General features: G+C 44.0%; 1 protein-coding gene across 3 annotated transcripts in view; it reads right to left on the bottom strand.

Annotated features, from left to right (window-relative positions):
• Window positions 1-25,245, bottom strand: part of LOC126412451 (uncharacterized) — a 282,369-nt gene that overhangs the window by 217,504 nt on the left and 39,620 nt on the right. The gene's annotated exons all lie outside the window — the stretch shown is intronic.

Here is a 25,245-nt window from a genome sequence, read left to right as displayed (position 1 = left end):
GACTGTCTTTAGGGTATACAAAGAATGGGGGACAATGATAGAATGGGGGACATATTTCTGTAGTCAGTGTTATGTGACGCTTAAGTGTGTGTAAACAGCAGTACTACTGGACAGTGGGTGACTGGAAACGAGTGATTTGGAATGATGAATCACGTTGTAACATGTGGCAATCCTATGAAGGGTTTAGGTTTATCGATTGCGTGGAGAACTCGAAGTATGGAGGAGGTAGTGTTAGGGTAAGTGCGCATTTTTCGTGATTAGGGAGTGGTCCCCCCCATTGCGCTTAAGAGAACGCTAAATAAGGAAGGATATGAATACATTTACAATACTGTGTACTGCGTACGGAAGAAGAACCGTTCAGATACAACGATTGTTTGTGTCAGGATGACAGCGTTCCCTGTCAGTAAGCAGCATCTGTTAGGCAATGGATTGTGGACAATAAGATTCCTGGAATGGACTGGCCTGCCCAGAGCTCCGACCTGAACCCAATAGAACGCCTCTGGTATGAGTTTGGTCATCCGCTTCGCTTCAGACCGCAGCGTTCATCCCTGCCTTTTCTAGCTTCAAGTCTTGAGAAAGAACGGGCTGTCATTCTTCCATAGACATTAAGACACTGAAAGTGTCGCCAATAGAGTTCAAGCCGTTAAAAGGCGAAGTGTGGATACACCCAACATTAATGTTCTTCAATAGGTGTTAGATACTTTTGATCAGACAGTTCTGAAACACGGTCCCGGAATTAACTTTGCGGGCAGACACTGCTGCTTTCAGTTGTTGCCAGTAAATTTATTAACGATGAGGACGGCAAAGGAGTGACAGTGCAGTGTTAAAAGGCAGCAATTTCCACAACATTATGAACAGCAAATACCAAATTTGAGAAAATATGCCGGCCGGAGTGGCCGAGCGGTTCTAGGCGCTACAGTCTGGAGCCGCGCGACCGCTACGGTCGCAGGTTCGAATCCTGCCTCGGGCATGGATGTTTGTGATGTCCTTAGGTTAGTTAGGTTTAAGTAGTTCTAAGTTCTAGGGGACTGATGACCTCAGCAGTTAAGTCCCATAGTGCTCAGAGCCATTTGAACCATTTGAGAAAATATCGCAGCTTGTGTTGCGAAGAACCGAACTCCAACAACATTAGCAAGGACACCGGGGAAATTTTTGTTTTTATTAAATTCGGTTTTAAAATGTGCCAGTACCTCGCTCCATTAAACTATTCTCTTTCTCAGACTGTAAAATGTTTTTTCGTTTTAATCTAAATGTATGAACTGTATCCAACAATACATAAAGCATCCCAACAATAAGGATTGTAACAATATTACCCCCTAGAAAGAGCATTTCCCACTGTTTAGCTCTGACAAGTGACGGTCGCCTATATTATAAATTACCAAATGACCATACTTGAGAGGTCTCCGAGAGTTCTGTATCTGCTTTGAAATGCGTGTCACGTGCGATTTGTAATTGAGGTGTACAGGATGGTCTGAAACAGTCTGAAAACCTTGGCTTGTAAAGTTGTTGCAGGGTGGGTTGTGCTGGGAAGTAATTGTTAAGAAAAAAATTTGGTACGTTGCGCCGTATCCGAGTTAACTAGCTTCGAAATTAGCTAATCATATCGTTGCACGTCCAGCTTCAAACGGCCCGCCAGAGACGGTGTCGTAAAACGTATTTTTCATTTGGTTTCTTAAAACTGAACAAAAGAGCGATACAAAAATTGAACGCAGCAAGCATTGAACTCGAGCCAAAGGCTGAGCAATCTCATACGCTATCATCTACGCTATGAGAACAACGGGGACCTGTTGCATTTGATGGACGACCTGAATTTGCGCGCAACGGCCTGTTTGGCCAACTTCATTGCTAATTAACTAGGAAACAGCGCAACGTACCGAATTTTTTTCTTATCAATTATTTCTCATTACAGCCTGCCCTACAACACCCCTAACAGCTTTTCAGACTCTTTATGATTATCCTGTATAGCTGACTGATTGGTATAGACTTAACGGAATCTTTGCCAAACACCTTTCACAATCTGTCTGCCAAATTATAAGGAGCAGTCAAAAGAAAACGAGACAGATGGAAAAAAGTAAGTAAACTGTTAATTATTTCAAAAGTAATCGCGATAACTGTTAAAACATGTATCCTACTGCGACACAAGACGGTCAGTGCCTTCATGGAAAAATGTTTGCGGTTGCCTCGCTCATTCTCACTCACTCTCGACTGTTACTTTCCCCTCTTTGGGGAAGTGTGTTGGAGAGTTTGTAGCTTTTTGGTTTTTAATCCACTTGTTTGTTTGTGTGTGTGATTATTTTCTATGATTTTTGAATGTCTGCGTAGCGTGATGAATGTTCTGTGTGTGTGTCTGGTACTTGCCTGAGGTTGGCGAGGTGATTGATTTTATGGGAGAGGAAACAGGATTAGGGTTTTCACTTCGACTTAGTCGTCGAAGATCGTCACGGGGCGTTTGTGCTTGTCGCGGGACGTGTCATACTGACCTAGGGAATGGATGAGTTCATGTCCTGGTCTGGAAGAATTCTCATAGAAGGTCCTTGCCAGTTCTTGGAAACGCTCTTTCAGGAAGGGGATTTCGGCTGCGGCGTGCAGATCGTCAGTGGGGAATCCCAGAGGGTGCAGTTCTGCAGCTTCTGGAGTTTCCAGACAGGGCATTTATACTCCATTACCGGCCGCATATGGCCCTAATATACATTTACTTCTACGGAGCATTGTGTTGAGGATTGGGTATAGGATGGACATTCTGGCACGGCCCTTCTTGTAGATCTCGTCTATGTGGGGTTTCCACGTGTGAGGTAACGGGTGAGTTGTGGCTCCCTGGAAATACAGAGGGATCCAAAAAAATGTATCCACTGTTTAAAATCCATAACTGACAAACTAATTGACGGAGTTGTCTCATCTTCGGTAGTGTAATAGTTTGTACTTCTGGCAATCGCCACACTAGCGTTGTATTGCGTTGTTTTGTTTTGTCAGATGACAGTCGCCAGATAGTCAGTGTTTTGTTCTTAGCTGCACCTCGTTACTCGAGTAAACATGGCTGACGCAAGGCTTACATTCGATTAAAGGAAGTCAGTTTTGAAGTGTATTTTAAGTACGAAAACATAATGAGGTTCAACGGCAATGGCGAAATGAGTATCAAACAGAACCACTGACACGTTTAACGATTCGTCGCATTCGAGACAAATTTGAAGCCGAAGGTACACAAACAACGATCGACGTCCTGTAACAGTAACAAGTCCATCTAACTCCCGTCGTGTGTTACAACAATTCACTCGCTCACCACAGAAGTCTGTGAGACAGTGTGCCTGTGAAACGGGAGTGAGTCGCTCAAGTGTTCGGCGAATTTTGAAGGCAGCAAAGTGGAAGTGCTACATCCCACGATTGATACACGCTGTGAACAAGGACGACCCAGATCGTAGAATGGAGAACTGAGAGTGGTTTACTAACATGGTGCGCAACGATGAAAAGTTTGTAGAGATGATTGTGTGGTCTGATGAGGTACAATTCAAACTCAATGGTACAGTAAATTGCCACAATTGCATCTACAGGGCCGCCGAAAATCCGAGCGTCCATGTAGACAAAGTCGTGAATTTTCCAGGAGTAAATGTGTGGTGTGGGTTGTCTTACCGGGGCTTGATTGGGCCATTGTTCTTTGACGGCACAGTTACCGGCGAGGTGTACCTTCAGAACCTTCAGACATCCATTTTACCTGCCATCCGAGACCTGTATGGAGACGGAATAGTTTACTTTCAACAAGATGGTGCCCCAGCCCACTACCAAAATCGTGTTAGGGTGTATCTGGATGAAAGTCTACCAGGAAGATGGATAGGCCGCAGAGGTGCTGTGGAGTGTCCACCACGTTCCCAAGACCTAACTCATCTGGACTTTTACCTGTGGGAAACACTAAAGGACGTCGTTTGTCGACAAAAGCTATGCACATCGGATGAACTTCGAGAATCCATTGTACATTCATGTGCAAATATCCGACTGAACACGTTGCAGTCAGTAGTTCGTGCTGCAGTTCTGCGGCATCGCTTGTGTGCGGATGTTAATGGTGACCATTTCGAACAACTGCAGTGATATCTTTAAGTTGGAGTTAAGCTACACTTTCACCAAAAATGAGACAACTCCGCAAATTAGTTTGCAAGTTATTGGCCTTTAAACAGTGGATACATTTTTTTGCACCCCTCTGTATTTGAAGTTCAGAGTTGGCGGTCATCGTTCGGGCCGCTTGGCAAGCCGCGGCTGGTTAGCAACCGCGTGATGCAGCACAACGGCCGGACCACGTGGTCCAGCCGACCGTGTGGCTGGGAATTCCAAGGTGATGCTGTGTCGATGAAGGAGTCATGCTGGGAGTACCGAAGATGGCAAACTTTATGAAAACTTAATGGTAGACATTTCACAGTTCGTATAGAAATTAATAGTAGCCAGAGGAATCATGATACCTCAAAAAAAAAATCATGTACATTGCCATTATATGTATGACGATTCTGATGGTGTAATCAGATTTTCAATATATTTATTAGTTTAAAGTTTAGTATCTGACGATAAATTATACAAGTAACACCCAGCAACGAATTGCCAAAATCTAAAAGCTTCATCCGATTTTGTCGATCGACCTTGCTTTAGAAAGCTATTAGTGTAAACCTAAATTGGTATAAATTACAGGCATGTAACTTGAATAGTACATGAGTTATTGGAGGTCAAAGTGGCCGATTACTATCGATCGCGTTAGGCCATAAGTACTCCACAGTGACACAAAAAACGGTAGCAACATGCTTATAAAGATATTTATTCGTCTATGTCTTTGTTTATATCCGATATATACTATTCATGAAGAAATTGGTTAAATATTTACTGTGTTTTAGGAAGCACAGAGACATTGGGCTGCAGGCCCACCTTTTGTTCTATTCCTTGCTTACATGTTTATTTAATTTGTTACTGTATTTAATAATGTTAGAGCATGTTTATAGTCCAGGCGTAGGAATATTTGTTTAATTTCTTGTTATTTAAATGTAAATCCAATATTTCGAATCTGTTTCATTATGTTCGTGAATATGCGTTGGCTTGAAGACATGGTGGGAGCGCTCTAGCCAATCACAGCTCTCGTGAATGGGGAGACTGGATGTAAGTGGGAGAAGAGTTCGGGAGAGGACACGGGAGAGTCTGGGACAGTACGGCGCGAGGGACGCATGGTAGCGAGAAAGATTTGGAGAGCGGAGTGGTTTGCGCGTGGTCGAGTGAGATAGAAATACTTTGGAGTGCGGACTTGTGAACTTGTGAGATTTCCGACGTTTCTACAGTGAAGACGTAGATTGCGTTTAGAAGTGAATACCTCGCGAGCTATGTTGTCGTTCTTAACTAATTACGTGCAGTAGGAATCTGTTGTTTCCCAGTTATTCAACTTATATTTTATTTAATTGCTGGACCATCGACACCATTAAGTGTTTTGTAGAAATATACCACATTCTCAGAAGTACTTCTACTATCATACGCATCATTTAAAGTCGTTAAGATAGTAGCTGCAGATTTTATTTATTGCAATCTGTTATTTATAAATTTCTACGTTACATTCGCAATTGCCGAGTGATAGGAACCTTCGACCATTCGATTCATGTGTATATTCATATTGTATACTGTAGACTCAGCAGTATTTGGCTTGTAATGCAGCAACTACAGCCGGCCGAAGTGGCCGTGCGGTTCTGGGCGCTGCAGTCTGGAACCGAGCGACCGCTACGGTTGCGGGTTCGAATCCTGCCTCGGGCATGGATGTGTGTGATGTCCTTAGGTTAGTTAGGTTTAATTAGTTCTAAGTTCTAGGCGACTGATGACCTCAGAAGTTAAGTCGCATAGTGCTCAGAGCCATTTGAACCAGCAACTACATATCCCAGCCCCTAGACAATGAAACCAGCCAAAGCTTTTAGTACTTCAACTCTGAGTCGTACGGTACGTAGTTGAGGGCCATCACATCATTTCATTTACGTTATTTTGAAAGCCCGCACATGTAAGACGAGAGTCCAAGTTTACAAGATACTTGCCGGGCACCAGGGGCGTTGGGTTCCTTTTAGGTGAAGGTGGTGGGGGCGGGGGAGGGGGGGCGTTGAGGAGGTTCGCGCCTTCCGAGCCTCCAGGTGATCAGCATAGCCTGCATCTTCTCAGAGTTGATGGTGATACGCCAGCTCCGGGCCCAAGTTTCTGTGTCATCTAAAACCCTTTGTAGCCTACAGATGACCAGGTCCTACTTCGCATTACGTGTGTAGAAGGCTTTGTTGTCTGCATATTGTGCAGTGTGCACCAGGGAGGCCGTTGGTGTGACTGCAGTGTACAAACTGTATAATACGGGCCCCAGAACCGATCCCTGCGCCACCCCAGCACGAATACGCCTTTTGGTGGAGGTGGCTGCTTCTACTTTAACACAGAAAGTTTGTAAGTAGGCTGTTTAGGTTTTTTTATTGATAACGCCATGTAGCGTTCTGTATGAAAATCACTGGCTGTGCTGCGTGCAGTCTGTGGCTGGTTTGCATTGTTGTTTGCCATTGTAGTGTTGGGCAGCTGGAAGTTAACAGCGCGTAGCGTTGCGCAGTTGGAGGTGAGCCGCCAGCAGCAGTGGATGTGGGGAGTGAGATGGCGGAATTTTGAGAGTGGATGATCTGGACGTGTGTCCGAGTAAATTTGTAAGACTGGATGTCATGAACTGATATATATATTATGACTTTTGAGCACTATTAAGGTAAATTTGCTAACTATGCCTATCAGTAGTTAGTGCCTTCAGTAGTTAGAATCTTTTATTTAGCTGGCAATATTGGCGCTTGCTGTATTGCAGTAGGTCGAGTAACGAAGATTTTTTTGAGGTAAGAATTCATGAAAGGTAAAGGTTATTGTTAGTCAGGGCCATTCTTTTGTAGGGATTACTGAAAGTCAGATTGCGTTGCGCAAAAAATATTGTGTGTCACTTTAGTGAATATCTTAGTACGTTCAGTTTTGCTCAGCTGTTTGAAAATCAAATAACATAAGATGTTTATCAGCACAGTAATTCATTAATTTTTCTAAGGGGACGTTTCAAGTTCTATCCGTGAGATAGCTTTTAATTTGCTTAACTAGGCTCCTGGAGAACTCTTGTGTGTATAACTTGTAGGGCAGCCCTCTATGCCATACTGAATCGAAGGCTTTGGCTACGTCTAGTAGCACTATCCCGCATTAGCCTCTGTGGTTGAAGCCCTCTGTGGTTGCTTGAACCCCTCTCATGGTCTGTTGTGGGACAGAGTGATTCTGCCGCAATCCGAATTGGAAATCCGGCAGAAGTTGCTCTCTGGTAATATGTTCCTCTATTAGCAGGAGGCGCTCACAGATCTTGCTGAGAGTTGGAAAGAAGCTAATCGGCCTGTAGCGCTGTGGGAATCGAGGATCTTTCCCTGGTTTATGTATCGTGACTACTTCCGCGTGTTTCCAGCGTGCTGGGTACTCACGGGAACGAGTAATCTCGTCGAAGACGTTCTCGAGGAGTGTGATCGCCGAGGGCGGGATGTTTGCAACTAACGGATTGGGGACACTGTCGTGTCCTGGCGCCTTTTTTGATGGAAGGGACCTAATTACTTTTGCCACGTCTTTGGGGGCGAAAAGTGGTAGTTCATCTTCTGGGTCTTCCACAGCATTAAGGAAGACAGCCAGATGACGGTGAACTAAATCTTCATACTCATCGTCTTGGGGTTTTGCCGCCTGGAATTGCTTCTCTAAGGTATCGGCGAGGGCGTTGGCCTTATCAGCATGGTTGTAGACCATCCCCCGTGCGGGGGCGGCATTGTAGATCGTCTTTTAGTAAATTGTCTGGTAGCTTGCCAGATGTGTGATCGTCTATTTTGAGGGCTGAGAGGCGCTTTTGCCATTGCTGGTTTCTGTGCTCATTGAGCGCTGCCTTCAGCTCTCTCTGTAGACGATTGAGCAGCCTCCAGGTGATCTGATTTCTTGTTAACAATCTCTGCTTTGTGATTCTTGAGTTTCTCCCGGCGTATTTGATAATCAAAATATCCACGGGTGTACTGCCGGTCTACAGTGTCCAACGGGCACACTGTAGACCGGCAGTACACCCGTGGATATTTCCAGGCGGCAAAACCCCAAGACGATGAGTATGAAGATTTAGTTCACCGTCATCTGGCTGTCTTCCTTAATGCTGTGGAAGACCCAGAAGATGAACTACCACTTTTCGCCCCCAAAGACGTGGCATAAGTAATTAGGTCCCTTCCAATATCCACGGGTGTACTGCCGGTCTACAGTGTCCAACGGGCACACTGTAGACCGGCAGTACACCCGTGGATATTTTGATAATCTCTGCTTTGCTACTCTATTTTTGTGTCGAATTGGAGCTATCAAATGCTCCGGCAGATGTATTTGCGGGGGCGGGCTGTCCCTTTGTGGGGGAGTGGCATCTTCCGCTGCCTGCTAGATGGTACCCGTTAGGTCTTGTAGCGATTGTTCTACTATTTCGGCAGTAGGTGGCGGAGCGCGAGCGATATCCTGGGTGCCAGTTTCTAGGTATCGCTCTCAGTCTGCGCGTTTGTGGGACGACTGGTACGGCGGGAATGCTACCCATTCTCTCACATAGACCTCGAAGATGACACGATTGTGGTCGGAGGACATTCTGTTGACTGTCCTCGCAGCAACAAACCCAGTGTGCGGTTGCCTGCCGAACCACGATTATACATAGGCGTGCACCTCTTCGTCCGAAGCTAATCAATGGCCACAAACGTCTTTCTTAGCGTTCAAAAAGTATGGAATGTGCACGAGGGGAGATGGCACTGTATGAAGGATGTGTAGCGCCAACTCAGCGAAACTATTGCAGCGTAGTCGAAATGACTTTGGCAAACCACGGGCGAGCATTATTCTTTGCCAATGTTTCTCCGATTCCGCTGCCTATGTTTCGCTAGGAAGCCCTTACACATCTTCCATACAGTCGCGATCTCTCCCAAAGCTATTTACATATTTTTGGAGCCCTGAAGAAAGACATTCGTCGCCGTAAATCATAGTTCCACAGGCACACAAAAATATTTTTTCATGAAGGCACTGACAGTCTTCTCTCACAATGGGATAAATTTAATAACAGTTATCTCGATTAGTTTTGAAATAATAAACAGTTTACCTACTTTTTTTCCATCTGCTGTGTTTGCATTTGACTGCTCCCTGCATATTTGTTATATTTACATACTGCGCCTTCTCTGATCTATAAGTGTACTGTGTACACTTATTCTTCGAATGACTTGACGTAACAGACATGGTGGATGTCAAGAGATTTCCTTGATTTCAAGGTCTCTAGCTCCAGAGAGTTCAAGTGAGTGATTGGAAATTTAGAAATTTGTGGTAAGGTCTTATGGGTCCAAATTGCTGAGGTTTACACACTTCTTAATCTAGCTTAAACTAACTTACGCTACGGACAACACACACACGCATGCCCGAGGGAGGACTCGAACCTCCGACGGTGGGACCGCGTGAACCGTGCAAGGCACCTGAGACCGCACGGGTACTCAGCGCGGCAAGTGAGCGATTCTCCGGACAGGGACAGGTCCATAATAGATGGGACAGAATTTGTGGCACTGTTGTTTCTTTTTGTTAGATAGACGGAAACTTCTAATGAGCACTTTTCGGTTCAAAAATGGCTCTGAGCACTATGGGACTTAACTTCTAAGGTCATCAGTGCCCTAGAACTTAGAACTAACTAAACGCAACTAACCTAAGGACATCACACACATCCGTGCCCGAGGCAGGATTCGAACTTGCGACCGTAGCGGTCGCTCGGTTGCAGACTGTAGCGCCTAGAACCGCTCGGCCACCCCGGCCGGCGCACTTTTTGGCCAATTCGGCTCTCTCTCTCGCGTGCTTTTCTATTCCAACCCTATTTCTGTTTCTTTCCTGCCTAATGCAATCTCCTCAGTGCAAGGTCAACAACTTGTTGGTGTTGTTCTCAAGTTCGTGGGGAAAATATACAACTTCACGGATGAAATCTGTGGATTGCCTGTTCTTGAGAACTGTTATTGGTGCTATTTTGGTGACACCGTGTGACAACTCGTTCATCACGTCCTGGAAGTCACGTAGGAAAATATCCCAGGTGGCATGTCGTTTCTCGCAGTGGATGCGGCAGAGGTTTCCCAGACTTTTCATCACTCTCTCTGCTGGCGACGATTGTGGATGTCGTATGGAAGCGAATATGAGTTTGATTCTGTTTTTCTGCAACATCTCTTTCCACTTCTCTGACCGGAACTGAGGTCCATTGTCCGAGATGATCCTGTCGACATGGCCGACTTGCGTGAGGAAATCCTTGCAGAATGCTCCACATACTGACTGCGCAGTTGCTTTGTTGAGCGGGGTTAAAGTGACATACTTGGATATCAGCTCTACTACCGCAAGGATGTAGCAGTATCCTTTATCTGTTCGCACTAGTGGGCCATTAAATCTGTTGCTGCAAGGTGCTTCAACTTTGATGGGATACTGGGATATAGGGTGCTTGCGTTGCCACAGTGACGTGCTTCGACTTCTGACAAGCTTTGCAGACAGCCAAAACCCTCCGGATTCTTCTGTCCATATTCTGAAATGGCACACTGTGCGTAATTGTAAATAGCACTTCCTGGGTCCAAAATGTGCGTAACTCAGGTGCGTGTCCCAGATGATCTTGTTCACCAGTTCATTTGGAGTGCAAACGCGCCAGGGCGCTCCTTCTCCCTCACTTCGAAAGAACAGAATCCCTTTTCGTACCAAGTAAAACTGCCTCAGTTTTGATTTCCTCTTTTTGTCATCCTCTGTTTTAGAGCAGACAGACCTGGATCCTTGTCCTACTCTTTGCTGATGTCCTTGAGGCTCGAGGTTACATAATCCTCAAAGTAACCATCTTCATATAGAACAAGCTCTAGTGTTCGTCTTCCAGAGGGTTGGCCTCACTTGTTTCTAACCCCACAGTTGAACGTGATAGTGCATTCACAATGATGTTCTCCCTCCTTGGTATGTGTGTGTGATCGAAAAGTCATACTCCTGGCGCAAGAGTGCACATCTCGTTATATGTTTGTTTCGGAGTTTTGCTGTGAGTAGGAATTCCAAGGCTCTGTGGTCGCTGTATACTCTTGTTTTTCTCCCATATAAGAAAAAACGAAATTCCCGAAGCCAAGAACAACAGCCAAAGCTTCTAATTCAGTAACAGAGTAATTTCTTTCACACTTGCTGAGGACTCGGCTTCCAAAAGCAATGGTTTTGTGCACCATGTTTCCCCCTTGCTGATATCGTTGGAAAATCACTACAGCAATCGCAGAGTAGGAGCTGACTGACGCCATGCTAAAGTCCTCCTCCAGGTTGGGATTCGAAAGAATTGGCGCATTAATCAGCGCGATTCTGAGGCCTTGGAATTCATCTTCCGCCACGTCGTCCCATTCCCAAGGCGTCTTTTTTCCTGTGAGGTGGCATAGCCGCGGTGTCGCTAATTTCTTCACATGGACGAATCGTTTATAGAAATTTGCGATGCCAAGGAAGCCACGTAGTTGTTTCTTGGTTGTTGACGTGGCAAATTTCTTAGTTGCCTCTATTTTGTCCAGTTCTTTGTGTGATTCCTTCCGGGATAACGATACGTCCGAGGAGTTTTACCCGTGAGGTTCCTATGCATGACTTCGTGATATTCTCGGTTACGCCGCATTCTTTGATGGTCTGTAGGATTTCTCTGAGGATGACATTGTGTTCTCTCCATGTCGTTTCCGCTGTCAAGAGGTCGTCCACGTAGGTGGTAATCCTTTGCTTAATGGAATCCTTTAAGATGCTATGGAGTCCTCTGATGAAGGCAGATGAAGACACGTTTAGCCCGTATGGTAGACGTTTAAATCGATAGCATTTCCCGAATGCATGGAACGCCATGTATTTCCTGCAGTATGGGTGGAGCGTAATATGCCAGAAACTGGACCGCAAATCAAGAGATGAAAAAATCGTAACACCATGGAAAGTTTGCAGAGGTTCCTCCAGCTTTTCGGGACGATCTGTCTCTGGCTTAATGATTGTACTGATTTTGCGCGAATCCAGCACCAAACGGATCGAGCCGTCAGCCTCCTCTACCACTGTGAGTGGGTTGTTGTGCGTGGAGCTTGTTGGTTCAATGATGTCTTTGTCAAGCATCCTCTTGATCTCGAGAGAAAACTTCTGTCTGTAGACGTATGGTATTTGGTACGGAAGGCACGAAGAATTTAGTGTGTTCCCGTACCCGAAACGTATACATGAAATTTCGGATTGCTCCGGTTTTCGGTAGAAAGACATCCGCGTTTTCCTTTAATATTCCCTCTAGCTCATCTTTTCCCTGCGTCGGGATATTTACTAAATTCCCTAGCATGTGATGAATAGCATCGCACACCTCTCGTCGACTTTGCTCAACGTTTTGAGTGTTGCGGCTACACTCATGGTGCCACGATTGATTTTTTTCTTCCCCTCTTTTTTCTGTGTAGTTTAGATTGAGGTATTCGGCAGGGATTTGCGCACGTATTGCGTGGTCGGCAAAGGAAATCTTCATGGCGCCGTCTTTATGTAAAGTCAGTTCTCCACGCCCTACGTCCAATGCGGCCTGTTCGGCCTGTTGCTGATTTAGAAAATCCATGCCAAATTTTATCTCAATTGCCAAAGAAGGGACGACCAGAAAGTTCGGTTCTAAGGTATGCCCTTGGCAGCTGAAAGTCAACCTGATTTGTAACTACACTTCTATATGTTTCCCTCTCAGAGTGCCGGTGATCCTGGTTTTCTTCAACGTGAGTGCCGGCCAAAAATGATTCGCAGTGTATTTCTTGAATGCCTAATCCGATATCGCCGTCACTTGGCTTCCACTGTCCACAATTCCGGTTAGATTGACCTTGCCGACTGTGATATGAATGATGGGGTGTAAATCCGGTTGTGTCATGATCTCCTTCTCTTCCCGTAGCAGTTCTCTTGTATCTTCGTACCCTTACAGGTGAATATCGCTCGTTCCGATAGTTTCTGCGACATTGTTTTGTGCTAGTCCGCAGCGGCTGTGTGTCAATTCCTGTTTGAATTTTCTCTGCGTGACCCCTGCGATGGGTTAGGTGGCCTCAATTCCACATGTTCCCTGCACTGGTAATTCCATTGACCGTGACCGTTGTATGTCCTGCTATTCCTTTGCTATTGGTCCTTAGATTCCTATTGGCCCTGGTTCGAGTTCTGTTGCTCTCTCCAGTTTCCGTTTCGTCGGTAGTAGTAGTTGTTGTTATGATTATAATTTCCTCATCTTCTTCTATTTCCCCATGATGGCTGGTTATTCCCATTCAAGTTTGAATTTTGGTTTCGATTCGATCGAAGTTTTCCCCCATTTCGTCCATCGTTATTCATCTCTGACGAATCTGGCCAGTTACGGTCATAATTTCTACTACTTTCCCGCGAGTTGTGAATTTCATTCACGTACGCGAGTTCCCACAGCGCACTCTTGAAAGCTTCGATTGAATCGCTGCATCTACTTTTCGTTTAGATCTCTACCAAGTCACTTTTACATTGGTTGTTGAAGGAGGCAGACCTCCCTGTGATGGAGTGTATTATTCGGTCGTGCGGATGATAGATTCTCAGCGGTGAACAGCTGCTACAATACTCTAACTTTTTCTGATTGCATTACTGAGTTGAGAATTAAAAGAGTATGTGTTTCTACACGTTACCTTGCGTATGTTAATTTGTAAATCATCATGTTGAACTCTGAATTATTTTTAGCTGATGAATATTTTTCGTGCATTGTTATCACGAAATTAGTTTTTTGTACGTCTTGGATAAGTAATTAGCTTGGTGATTCTGCTATGTCTCAAAGCAACTTTGCAGCATTTGATAAGGTTATTTTCTGTCTATATTTTAATTCTGTATCGTAGGACCACTTCCTATTTAGTTGAGATATAAAACCGCTGCCGCGCGGGATTAGCCGAGTGGTCTGGGGCGCTGCAGTCATGGGCTGTGCGGCTGGTCCCGGCGGAGGTTCGAGTCCTCCCTCGGGCATGGGTGTGTGTGTGTTTGTCCTTAGGATAATTTAGGTTAAGTAGTGTATAAGCTTAGGGACTGATGACCTTAGCAGTTAAGTCTCATAAGGTTTCACACACATTTGAACAGTTGAGCAAACCGTTATGTAACGTCGCCCAACCTAAACGTTCTTTGATGTGAAATTGACGTCCAGCAGCTAGTTGCCTACTCGCGGTTTCACATCCTTCAATCATTTTCCAAAGATATTCTTTAACAGTAGCACGTGAGCAACCGGCCAGCTTCGTCGTTTCCAAAACGCTCGACCCTGCCGCCGAGCCATAACAATCTGGCTTCTGTCAGAATCGCCTACGTCATTGGATTTCCACATTTGTGGGCTATATCGTCGCTGTCGTGATTGCCCGTTCGTCTCTGCTCCGGTCAAGTGATTGCAGCTCCACTAGACAGGATTCGATTTCGCTGTGGGCAGTGATCGTAGTGTTTTAGGTTATAATTGTAAGTCACCGTATGGCTTACAGCATAGTGAATACACTACTGGCCATTAAAATTGCTACACCACGAAGATGATGGGCTACGGACGCGAAATTTAACCGACAGGAAGAAGATGCTATGATATGCAAATGATTAGCTTTTCAGATCATTCACCGGCGTCAACCTACAACGTGCTGACATGAGGAAAGTTTCCAACCGATTTTTCATACACAAACAGCAGTTGACCGGCGTTGCCTGGTGAAACGGTTGTTGTGATATCTCGGGTAAGGAGAAGAAATGCGTACCATCACGTTTCCGACTTTGATAAAGGTCGAATTGAAGCCTATCGCGATTGCGGTTTATCGTATCGCAACACTGCTGCTTACCTTGGTCGAGATCCAATGACTGTTAGCAAAATATGGAATCGGTGGGTTCAGGAGGGTAATACGGAACGCCGTGCTGGATCCCAACGGCCTCGTACCACTAGCAGTCGAGAGGACAGGCATCTTATTCGCATGGCTGTAACGGATCGTGCAGCCACGTCTCAATCCCTGAGTCAACAGATGGGGACGTTTGCAAGACAACAACCATCTGCGCGAACAGTTCGACGACGTTTGCAGCAACATGGACTATCAGCTCGGACACCATAGCTCCGGTTACTCTTGACGCTGCATCACAGACAGGAGAGCCTGCGACGGTGTACTCAACGACGAATCTGGGTGCACAAATGGCTAAACGTCATTTTTTCGGATGAATCCAGGTTCTGTTTACAGCATCATGATGGTCGCATCCGCGTTTGGCGACATCGCGGTGAACGCACATTAAAAGCGTGTATTCGTCATCGCCATACTGGCGTATCACCCGGCGTGATGGTATGGGGTGCCATTGGTTACACGTCTCGGTCACCTTGTAATCTCCCCACGGAAAATTACCCTCTACCACGCAATAATTAATAATGGTCAACCAAATCATCCACATGTATTTACGTTTGAAAAGTATCTGATCAGATTTTCTAGTAATATATGCGCCGACAGCTCGTCGACGCCAAGGTATTTTTCTAGTACGTTTATTCTTTGGAACAACAGAGGTACAGAAATGTATGCTCCATGGTTATTATAGAGAGAGAGGGGAACAGCTTCGGAAGTATCGGTTGGAAGATTGTCGGATTGCTAAAGGAGATTTATTTACTCTTCTTCGCGCTAAAGCGAGCTAGGGAAGTTTGTGCCGCTAGCGTGATAGATAAAGAGAAAGAAAAACCTGTAAAAGAAAATTACATGAGACTTGGAACCAACAGAAAACGGAACATGTACGGAAATGGATTCAATATACAATTTTCCTCAGAAATAAGGTTTGTGACCATTTTATTCTAGAGTGAATGACGAATGAGTTCTCTGTCTGAACCATTGATGATTGTCTGGGCCCTGTAATTAATTGGGAAGTTTCAGCTGTGACGAAGAGAGCCTGCAATCTCTGAGTTTTTTTGAAATCGTCCAAAACGGCTTCGTCCACATCTGAAATTTTAGATCTGTCGTAAACTGAACGAATTGTTCAAACGATCGATTTTCCCAACTGAATGCAGCGCTTAATAATAATAACAAATGTAAAGATCTTTTCTAGCAAGCCAGCCGCTGAATATTAAGACGAAGGGCTCCACCAGAGATTCTACTAGGCTGATTTCACGTAAATAATATATTTAAACTGTACACAGATAAAGGACAGAGAGAGAGAGAGAGAGAGAGAGAGTGAGAGAATCCTCCATTAGCATAATTGTTTCTCTGTCTTTTCACGGATCAGCCTAACTAGAAAACACGAAGCCCTGACTTTATTGTACCGATTTATGTGTGAGAGGGAAAGAGCGATAAAGGCGACAGATACACTTCTGTACAGACAAAACATTACACCAAGTTAGCGGCAAGCTGCATTCACATAGACTTTCATCATTTACAAAAGCAGAGTAGAATTCATTATAATGGCCAATCCGTGACAGGACACGTTTTTGGACGTTGTTAAAATAATTTTGTTCTCTGTTTCATGTGAACTACGACGAGACAACTTAACTTGGAAAAGAGAAGAAATACTCGCAGCCAAATTAAGTGCATCTACAAATAAAACCAGCACGTTTTTTTTTTTTTTTTTTTTTAAAAAAAAAAAAGGGCAGATTTATAATATTTTATTAAAGTTTGCTAGTATTGAGGAAGTAGACGTAGATTTGAACATTTACTAATTGTGTTCATGCCAGACGTAGTTTGATTGACCTGCCCTACTTGCATTTACCTGTATATACTACAAGAAAGTAGCCACAGAAGTATTCTTGTGTGAAGGGAGATATATACATATTGACGATAGAACATTTATATAGTTTTAACGAGGGCAATGTTTAAGATGAGTCAAGCAGAGCAGAGCAACACGCAACAGCCTTCAGCTGTGAGCACGGATAATAGTGATGTAGTAAGAAGTGTTGTAGAACCGATCGCTACAGATAGTTCAATAGAACGCCCGGTAGACACGGCTGGAGATGTAACAGCAAGTCTGCAACATGGATTAGATCCATTAGTACTTATCATGAGACAGATGCAGATGATAACCGAGAGCATGAATAATATGAAAACCGACATTAATGCGAAGTTAGCCTCAGTTACCGAGGGGCAAAATGATTTGAATGCGAAATTAGCCTCAGTTAATGAGGGGCAGGAAAATCTGAAAGCTGAGATTAAGCAGAGGTTACACGACAGTTTTTCCGAATTAGAGCAGCGGATAGAGGCGAAGACAAAGGAACTTAAAGATCAGGCCGAAGAGACGGAACGAAAATTAACTGCACAAATAGAATTGGTGAAAGCTCAATGTGAGGAATCTACTCACCGCGTACGTGTAGAAATGAAAGAGTATGTGGCGATTAAGATAGATACCGTACGCGAACAGATGGAAATGGTTCCGCAGTTAGTACAAAAGCAAGATGCCATGTCATGTGCAATTGCGCAACTTCCTGAATTGGCACGTACGCAGACGAACCTAAAGGAAAGTGTGGAACATCTAACAGAACGTCAAGACGTTATAGATCACCAGATTAATGTATTAACGGGTAAATTATCCGAAATCACATTAGAAAACAAAAGGCTAATGTGTGAAAACGTTGAGCAAAATGTTAAAGCAGCTTTCCAGAGTCTATGTGGCAAACAGGAAGAGAATTTGTTTTCGAAAGGACTTGAGGAAGTGCGACAGCAGGTAGGGGCTGATTTCGAGCATTGGAAACAAACGATAGCAGAGTCGATACGCGTTTCACAACAAGGCTCAGAACAAATGAATACAGGCCAGCAGCAGAAGTCGGCAGCGACGATAGAGCCAGTTACTGCATATTCGCACACAATACCGACTTGTGTGAGTAACTCGAATATTAAATTGTCACGAGCTAGTTGTTCGCGTGAAGTTTTATCTGATGGAGATTACGAAAGTCTTTGCCATGCTGAAGAAAAATTGATAAAGCATCGGCAATTTCAGATTTTTAACACTGACAAAAGGGGGGTTCATCCGATTGTTTTTATTCGAAGTTTTAGTGGAGTGCTACCCAGAAATTGGTCGGAGTGGCAGAAGATCAGTTTCGTTACGGGGTATATACAAGATTCGGGGGCGATCTGGGCCTCGGACATGACTTCTGTATGCTCGACATATGACGATTTTGAGAAAGCGTTTTTAGCAAAGTTCTGGTCAGAAGGGGTACAGGAACGCCTAAGGCAGGAGGTGCTCTACCCAGAGCCTTTCTCTTTTTCAAAAGGAAGCCTTAGGAAGTATTTTGAAAAATATATAAACAAAACTAGATATTGGGACAGACCTATGCCTTTGCCAGACATAATAAACATACTTAAGGCAAGATTACCAACTAACATCCGGAATCAATTAATTTACGGGAACGATAAAGACCTGGAGTCGTTCCTCACGACGTTAGATCATATAGACATTATAGAAGAGAGCAACCAGAAAGCCCGTAACAACATATTCCAATATAGGGAGATAGAACCTCCGCCAAATGGTAGGCAAGGGAACGCACAGAGATCGATAAACAGTGGAGAAACCCCTCAAAATCTCAATAATAATACCGGCAATAGTCTTGCGAGGGGCTATCCAAGGAACAACAGGAATGGGAAACGATACAATTCCGTATGGGGGAACGAAAGGAATTTCAGACCGCAAGCCTGGAACAGTAACAGTAATAGAAAGTGGAATCAACCGGGGGGAATAGATTCAAATAACCAACATCAGTGGGGACGGACATCTACGAATCAACCGGTAATTACCGAAGTGACGGACGATGTCAACCACCAGGCGAATCAAAATCCAACAAACTTGTAAGGACCCACTCGTGCCCCGGAGGAGCGGTCAACAATTGGTTGAGGGGCAACAGGATATGTGTACCAATGCTAACGTATAATGATGGACGATTACTGGCAGATGAATTGACCGAGGACTTAGAACCCCAAGATGAGGATAAGGAACAGGTGGCAGTAGCCGAAGTGCAAGTCATTTTGGAGAGTGTACCTATAGTGGCGGTTTTGGACACGGCTGCAACCACGAATGTTATTTCGGAGGCTCTATTCAACAAGATCAGAAATATAAGACGAGTACCAATTTTTCCAGTTCAAAATTGCAGAATAATAGGCGCCGTTGGGGCTAGATCGGCTAATGTAAAAGTGCAGTCACTACTTAGTGTAGAAGTCGGAAATGTAGCAATATTAAGCACATTCCTTGTTGTAAAAAATTTAGTGGTAGACTGCATTATAGGAGTCGACAGCCTACTTCAATACGGATGCAGAATAGATTTTAAAACAGGAAAAATTTGGTTAAATGTAAATAAACAAGAAATTGAGTTGGACTTGTTGAAAAAGGAAAGCCTTACCAGAAAATATAATAGTGGGATCAGTGTGCAAGTATTCAGGACTGCACAAAATTCTAAACAGCACGTAAATAATGAGTTCCAAGTCAAAGGAGACTTCGGTCAATTAGTGTATGAGAAGTTAAATGAATCCGACTGCATTATTGAAGAGCAGAAGAAGCAGCTCAAAGAATTATTATTAGTGTATGAAAACGTGTTTGACGAAAGGCCAGGAGTTATTAAGGGATACATATGCCATCTCTACGTTAAGCCACACGAAACGTATTGTAGAACTTTCTATCCTGTTCCCTGGAGGTTAAAGGCTCAAGTTCAAAAAGAAATAGATCGCATGTTGAAATGGGATTTGATCGAACCCTCTACAAGCCCATACTGCTCCCCATTGTTGGTCGTGCCAAAAGCAAAATGAACGCTCGTAAAAAACATAACAATAAACTGTGTGTGTAGTGATAGAAACCTTTAAATTGAAATAGTTAATCAGTGACATAGAGTATAGAAATAGTGACTAACTATTATTATCGAGTGTTGTAAAGAAGATAGTGGAGATAGGCTTCACCTGTGGTTTGGGTGAACATAGAACTTTAGCATTGCTAATGTCATCAAGAATGATTAAGGATCTAACTGACCTTCAAGAAGAATGAAATGTTTCCCGCAAATGACGCGGAATAATCAAAAGAGATTCCGAGTGAATATTCATATATAATCTCATGTGAACGCTTACATGTGTAAACGTGTGAAGGGATGTGTTGTGGTAGTGAATCGTGAGTGACGGTTAACGCCGCAAAGATAATTTCCCGCGCAAAACAGTTGACGTCGGCGCGAGAATTAAAATCGATATAGACGACACAGATATGCTTTGTAAGAGACTCGCACCAAACGCGAGGATAAACTGATTCATGTTGAACTCTAAAAGGAATAGCTGTTATAATTAGAAGTTAAGAGTTTTTAATTTATTAATGAATGATTAAAGAAAGTAATATTCATAGATTCAGTAGTAATTTAATGGTTCGTGTTCGTTTGGGAATTTTGTGTGAAAAATCCATTTCCATATATGAGCATGGATGAACACCGTATGAATCAGAGAGTAATTGAAAGAAGCGAATCCGCATTCCTCAATGCTAATAACTTTTAAATTTCAGCACTCAAGCGAAGAAATATATGTATTTAGAATAAAAAGTTTTGAGTATAGCTAAATTATATGACTTATCAAGGAAATATGGATGATGTCTTGGTATAAAATGAACTACACTTTCCATTATTCGATGATTTGAATCCAAAATCTATAGTAAGTTACATGAATCCTTTAAATTACGAAGAACAAATCAGTGATAGAAAATGTGTTAGAACTTTTGGACTTATAAGCACAAGTGGGGAGGCAAAGTCAAAAGGAGTATTCAAAAGGGAGTAAATCGGATGATGCTTTTGGCAACATCATTCGTTAATGGTTTCCTTGAAGTACGTCGTAACAAAAAGGATCCATGAAGCCATAAGGATTTTGCTTTCAAAAAGGAGAATCTTGGACGGTGCAACCTAATCAGTTCTCTTACAGGAAGAGTTTTCCTTTTGGTCATTGCTAATTCTTTTGGAATGAATGTTGCATGTGAATTCGAGTATCCCTGTTCCTTCTACTCTTCCCATTGTGGGCCGCGTAGAAGATCAACTACAGAGGGGGCCGCGTAGAAGACCGACTACAAATGTGGACGTCGGGGACATGCAAGACCCGGGGGAGTTTAGCACCGCAAGATATTGTACCAGGAGCAAGATTGTAAAACGAGAATTCACGTTATTTATTGTAAAACGTTTTTTTTGCTAGAGGCACAAACCACTCTTCTCCAAATCGTGATACAAATTGATCCCTGTCTTTCCTTTAGAGATCTATTTCAAAATTATATTTTTTTTTCTTCTATATGCTTTCCTATCTTCTATGTACCGTAGGCTGGGGGTCTAGGCTTAAGAGGTTTTCCAAGGTTTCCCTGCTTAAGAAAGTTCCCGAATGGGTAGACCCTGACATCAGTTCATGAAAGATCATCTTCCTTGGTTGTGCACAGCAAATATAACACCTAGATGCACGTAAAAGCAATACAGCCGCGGTACCGGTCTCTTCATTTCTTCTGTCTTCAACATTTCTTTTCTTCGTCTGTCTCAAATATAATATTCTTTTTCAGTCGGAGGACTGACAATCATCACTTCCGGGTTATCCACGCTAATAGATAGCTCGCGAAGTGTGTTCGGTGAATCAAAATTGAGCTCACAAACTTCGCTCGCTGCGAGGGGCATTGTAATCTCCCCACGGAAAATTACCCTCTACCACGCAATAATTAATAATGGTCAACCAAATCATCCACATGTATTTACGTTTGAAAAGTATCTGATCAGATTTTCTAGTAATATATGCGCCGACAGCTCGTCGACGCCAAGGTATTTTTCTAGTACGTTTATTCTTTGGAACAACAGAGGTACAGAAATGTATGCTCCATGGTTATTATAGAGAGAGAGGGGAACAGCTTCGGAAGTATCGGTTGGAAGATTGTCGGATTGCTAAAGGAGATTTATTTACTCTTCTTCGCGCTAAAGCGAGCTAGGGAAGTTTGTGCCGCTAGCGTGATAGATAAAGAGAAAGAAAAACCTGTAAAAGAAAATTACATGAGACTTGGAACCAACAGAAAACGGAACATGTACGGAAATGGATTCAATATACAATTTTCCTCAGAAATAAGGTTTGTGACCATTTTATTCTAGAGTGAATGACGAATGAGTTCTCTGTCTGAACCATTGATGATTGTCTGGGCCCTGTAATTAATTGGGAAGTTTCAGCTGTGACGAAGAGAGCCTGCAATCTCTGAGTTTTTTTGAAATCGTCCAAAACGGCTTCGTCCACATCTGAAATTTTAGATCTGTCGTAAACTGAACGAATTGTTCAAACGATCGATTTTCCCAACTGAATGCAGCGCTTAATAATAATAACAAATGTAAAGATCTTTTCTAGCAAGCCAGCCGCTGAATATTAAGACGAAGGGCTCCACCAGAGATTCTACTAGGCTGATTTCACGTAAATAATATATTTAAACTGTACACAGATAAAGGACAGAGAGAGAGAGAGAGAGAGAGAGAGAGAGAGAGAGAGAGAGAGAGAGAGAGTGAGAGAATCCTCCATTAGCATAATTGTTTCTCTGTCTTTTCACGGATCAGCCTAACTAGAAAACACGAAGCCCTGACTTTATTGTACCGATTTATGTGTGAGAGGGAAAGAGCGATAAAGGCGACAGATACACTTCTGTACAGACAAAACATTACACCAAGTTAGCGGCAAGCTGCATTCACATAGACTTTCATCATTTACAAAAGCAGAGTAGAATTCATTATAACCTCGTGTTCGCATTGACGGCACTTTGAACAGTGGACGTTACAATTCAGATGTGTTACGACCCGTGGCTCTACCGTTTATTCGATCCCTGCGAAACCGTACATTTCAGCAGGATGATGCACGACCGCATGTTGCAGATACTGTACGGGCCTTTCTGGATACAGAGAATGTTCGACTGCTGCCCTGGCCAGCATATTCTCCAGATCTCTCAGCAATTGAAAACGTCTGGTTAATGGTGGCCGAGCAACTGGCTCGTCACAATACGCCAGTCACCCCCCCCCCCCCCCCCATATTGCGTATATGATAATCTGGATCACTATGACTGTTGGGGAAGTAGGATATTAGTGGTTAACGTCCCGTTGACAACGAGGTCATTAGAGACGAAGCATAAGCTCGGATTAGGGAAAGATGGAGAAGGAAATCGGCCATGCCCTTTGAAAGGAACCATCCCGGCATTTGCCTTAAGCGATTTGGGGAAATGAGGGAAAATCTAAATCAGTATGGCCAGACTCGTGTTTGAACCACAGTCCTCTCGAATGGGAGCCCTGTGTGCTAACCATTGCGCCGCCTTGCTCGATCCACTACGATTGTTGAGCTTTATATGTAACGGGGGGTCATACACAGAATGCTCCGTGAAATTTGTTTTTGAAATTTATCAGTGGATTGTCGTAAAGCGACGAATTTTTGAAATTTTTATTAATCGTTTCGTTTAAGAGTAACGGTAAGTGAATAAGATGCAAGAGTTTGTTGTAAGTTGCTTTTTTCGCATAGAACCTCCGTAGCAGGCTCTCATCACATCACAGTATGCATTTCGCCGCTGTAGGCATTAGGCTCTAGGTCTGTCTCGTACGTCTTCTTACGGTCACCCCAACGCACTCTACATTGGCATTAATGACAGGACACTCGCAGGAAATTGCTTGTCTGGAGCTGTTACGGTGTCATTACGTCGCAGATCACGGCCTCTACTCCCCGAGAAAGGCTTTCCACCCCGCTGAGGTAGATGTGCGTTAGTGCACTGGTGTGCAAAACTTAAAGACGAAGGTTAACTTTCGCATGATGCGACATTGCCAAGTAACATGGGTCGATGAAACTTGGACCATATATAGTAAGAACTGCCACAGTATAGTATAGAACAGTACAGGAGGTAACTGAAATAAATGCGCAATGAGAAGAGCAGAAATGAAAGTTTTATTCAAAGTCAAGGTGATTCATTATGGTCCTCTCGACTTAACGAAAGGCGGGACATGGTTCTTAGTAGTGTGTGTGACCACCACGGACGGCAGCGCGTACTCTGCAACGTGCTGGTATGCTGGTTACAAGGCTGGTAATTACACTACTGGCCATTAAAATTGCTACACCAAGAAGAAATGCATATGATAAACGGGTATTCATTGGACAAATATATTATACTAGAACTGACATGTGATTACATTTTCACGCAATTTGGGTGCATACATCCTGAGAAATCAGTACAAAAGAACAACCACCTCTGTCCCTAAAACGGCCTTGATACGCCTGGTCATTGAGTCAAACAGAGCTTGGATAGGGTGTACAGGTACAGCTGCTCATGGAGCTTCAACACGATACCACAGTTCGTCAAGAGTAGTGACTGGCATATTCTGACGAGCCAGTTGCTCGGCCACCATTGACCAGACGTTTTTAGTTGGTGAGAGATCTGGAGAATGTGCTGGCCAGGGCAGCAGTCGATCATTTTCTGTATCCAGAAAGGCCCGTACAGTACCTGCAACATGCGGTCGTGCATTATCCTGCTGAAATGTACGGTTTCGCAGGGATCGAATGAAGGGTAGCGCCACGGGTCGTAACACATCTGAAATGTAACGTCCACTGTTCAAAGTGCCGTCATTGCGAACAAGAGGTGACCGAGACGTGTAACAAATGGCACCCCATACCATCACGCCGGGTGATACGCCAGTATGGCGATGACGAATACACGCTTCCAATGTGCGTTCACCTCGATGTCGCCAAACACGGATGCGACCATCATGATGCTGTAAACAGAACCTGGATTCATCCGAAAAAATGACGTTTTGCCATTTGTGCACCCAGGTTCGTCGTTGGGTACACCATCGCAGGCTCTCCTGTCTGTGATGCAGCGTCAAGGGTAACCGCAGCTATGGTGTCCGAGCTGATAGTCCATGCTGCTGCAAACGTCGTCGAACTGTTCGCGCAGATGGTTGTCTTGCAAACGTCCCCATCTGTTGACTCAGGGATCGAGACGTGGCTGCACGATCCGTTACAGCCATGCGGATAAGATGCCTGTCATCTCGACTGCTAGTGACACGTGGCCGTTGGGATCCAGCACGGTGTTTCGTATTACCCTCCTGAACCCACCGATTCCATATTCTGCTAATAGTCATTGGATCTCGAACAACGCGAGCAGCAATGTCGCGATACGATAAACCGCAATCGCGATAGGCTACAATCCGACCTTTATCAAAGTCGGAAACGTGATGGTACGCATTTCTCCTCTTTACACGAGGCATCACAACAACGTTTCGCCAGGCAACGCCGGTCAACTGCTGTTTGTGTATGAGAA

This window comes from Schistocerca serialis, chromosome 7, assembly GCF_023864345.2.
Source record: "Schistocerca serialis cubense isolate TAMUIC-IGC-003099 chromosome 7, iqSchSeri2.2, whole genome shotgun sequence".
Classification (NCBI taxonomy): domain Eukaryota; kingdom Metazoa; phylum Arthropoda; class Insecta; order Orthoptera; family Acrididae; genus Schistocerca; species Schistocerca serialis.
The sequence above is the reverse complement of the archived record's forward strand: the minus strand, read 5'-3'. Positions and strand labels throughout refer to the sequence as shown.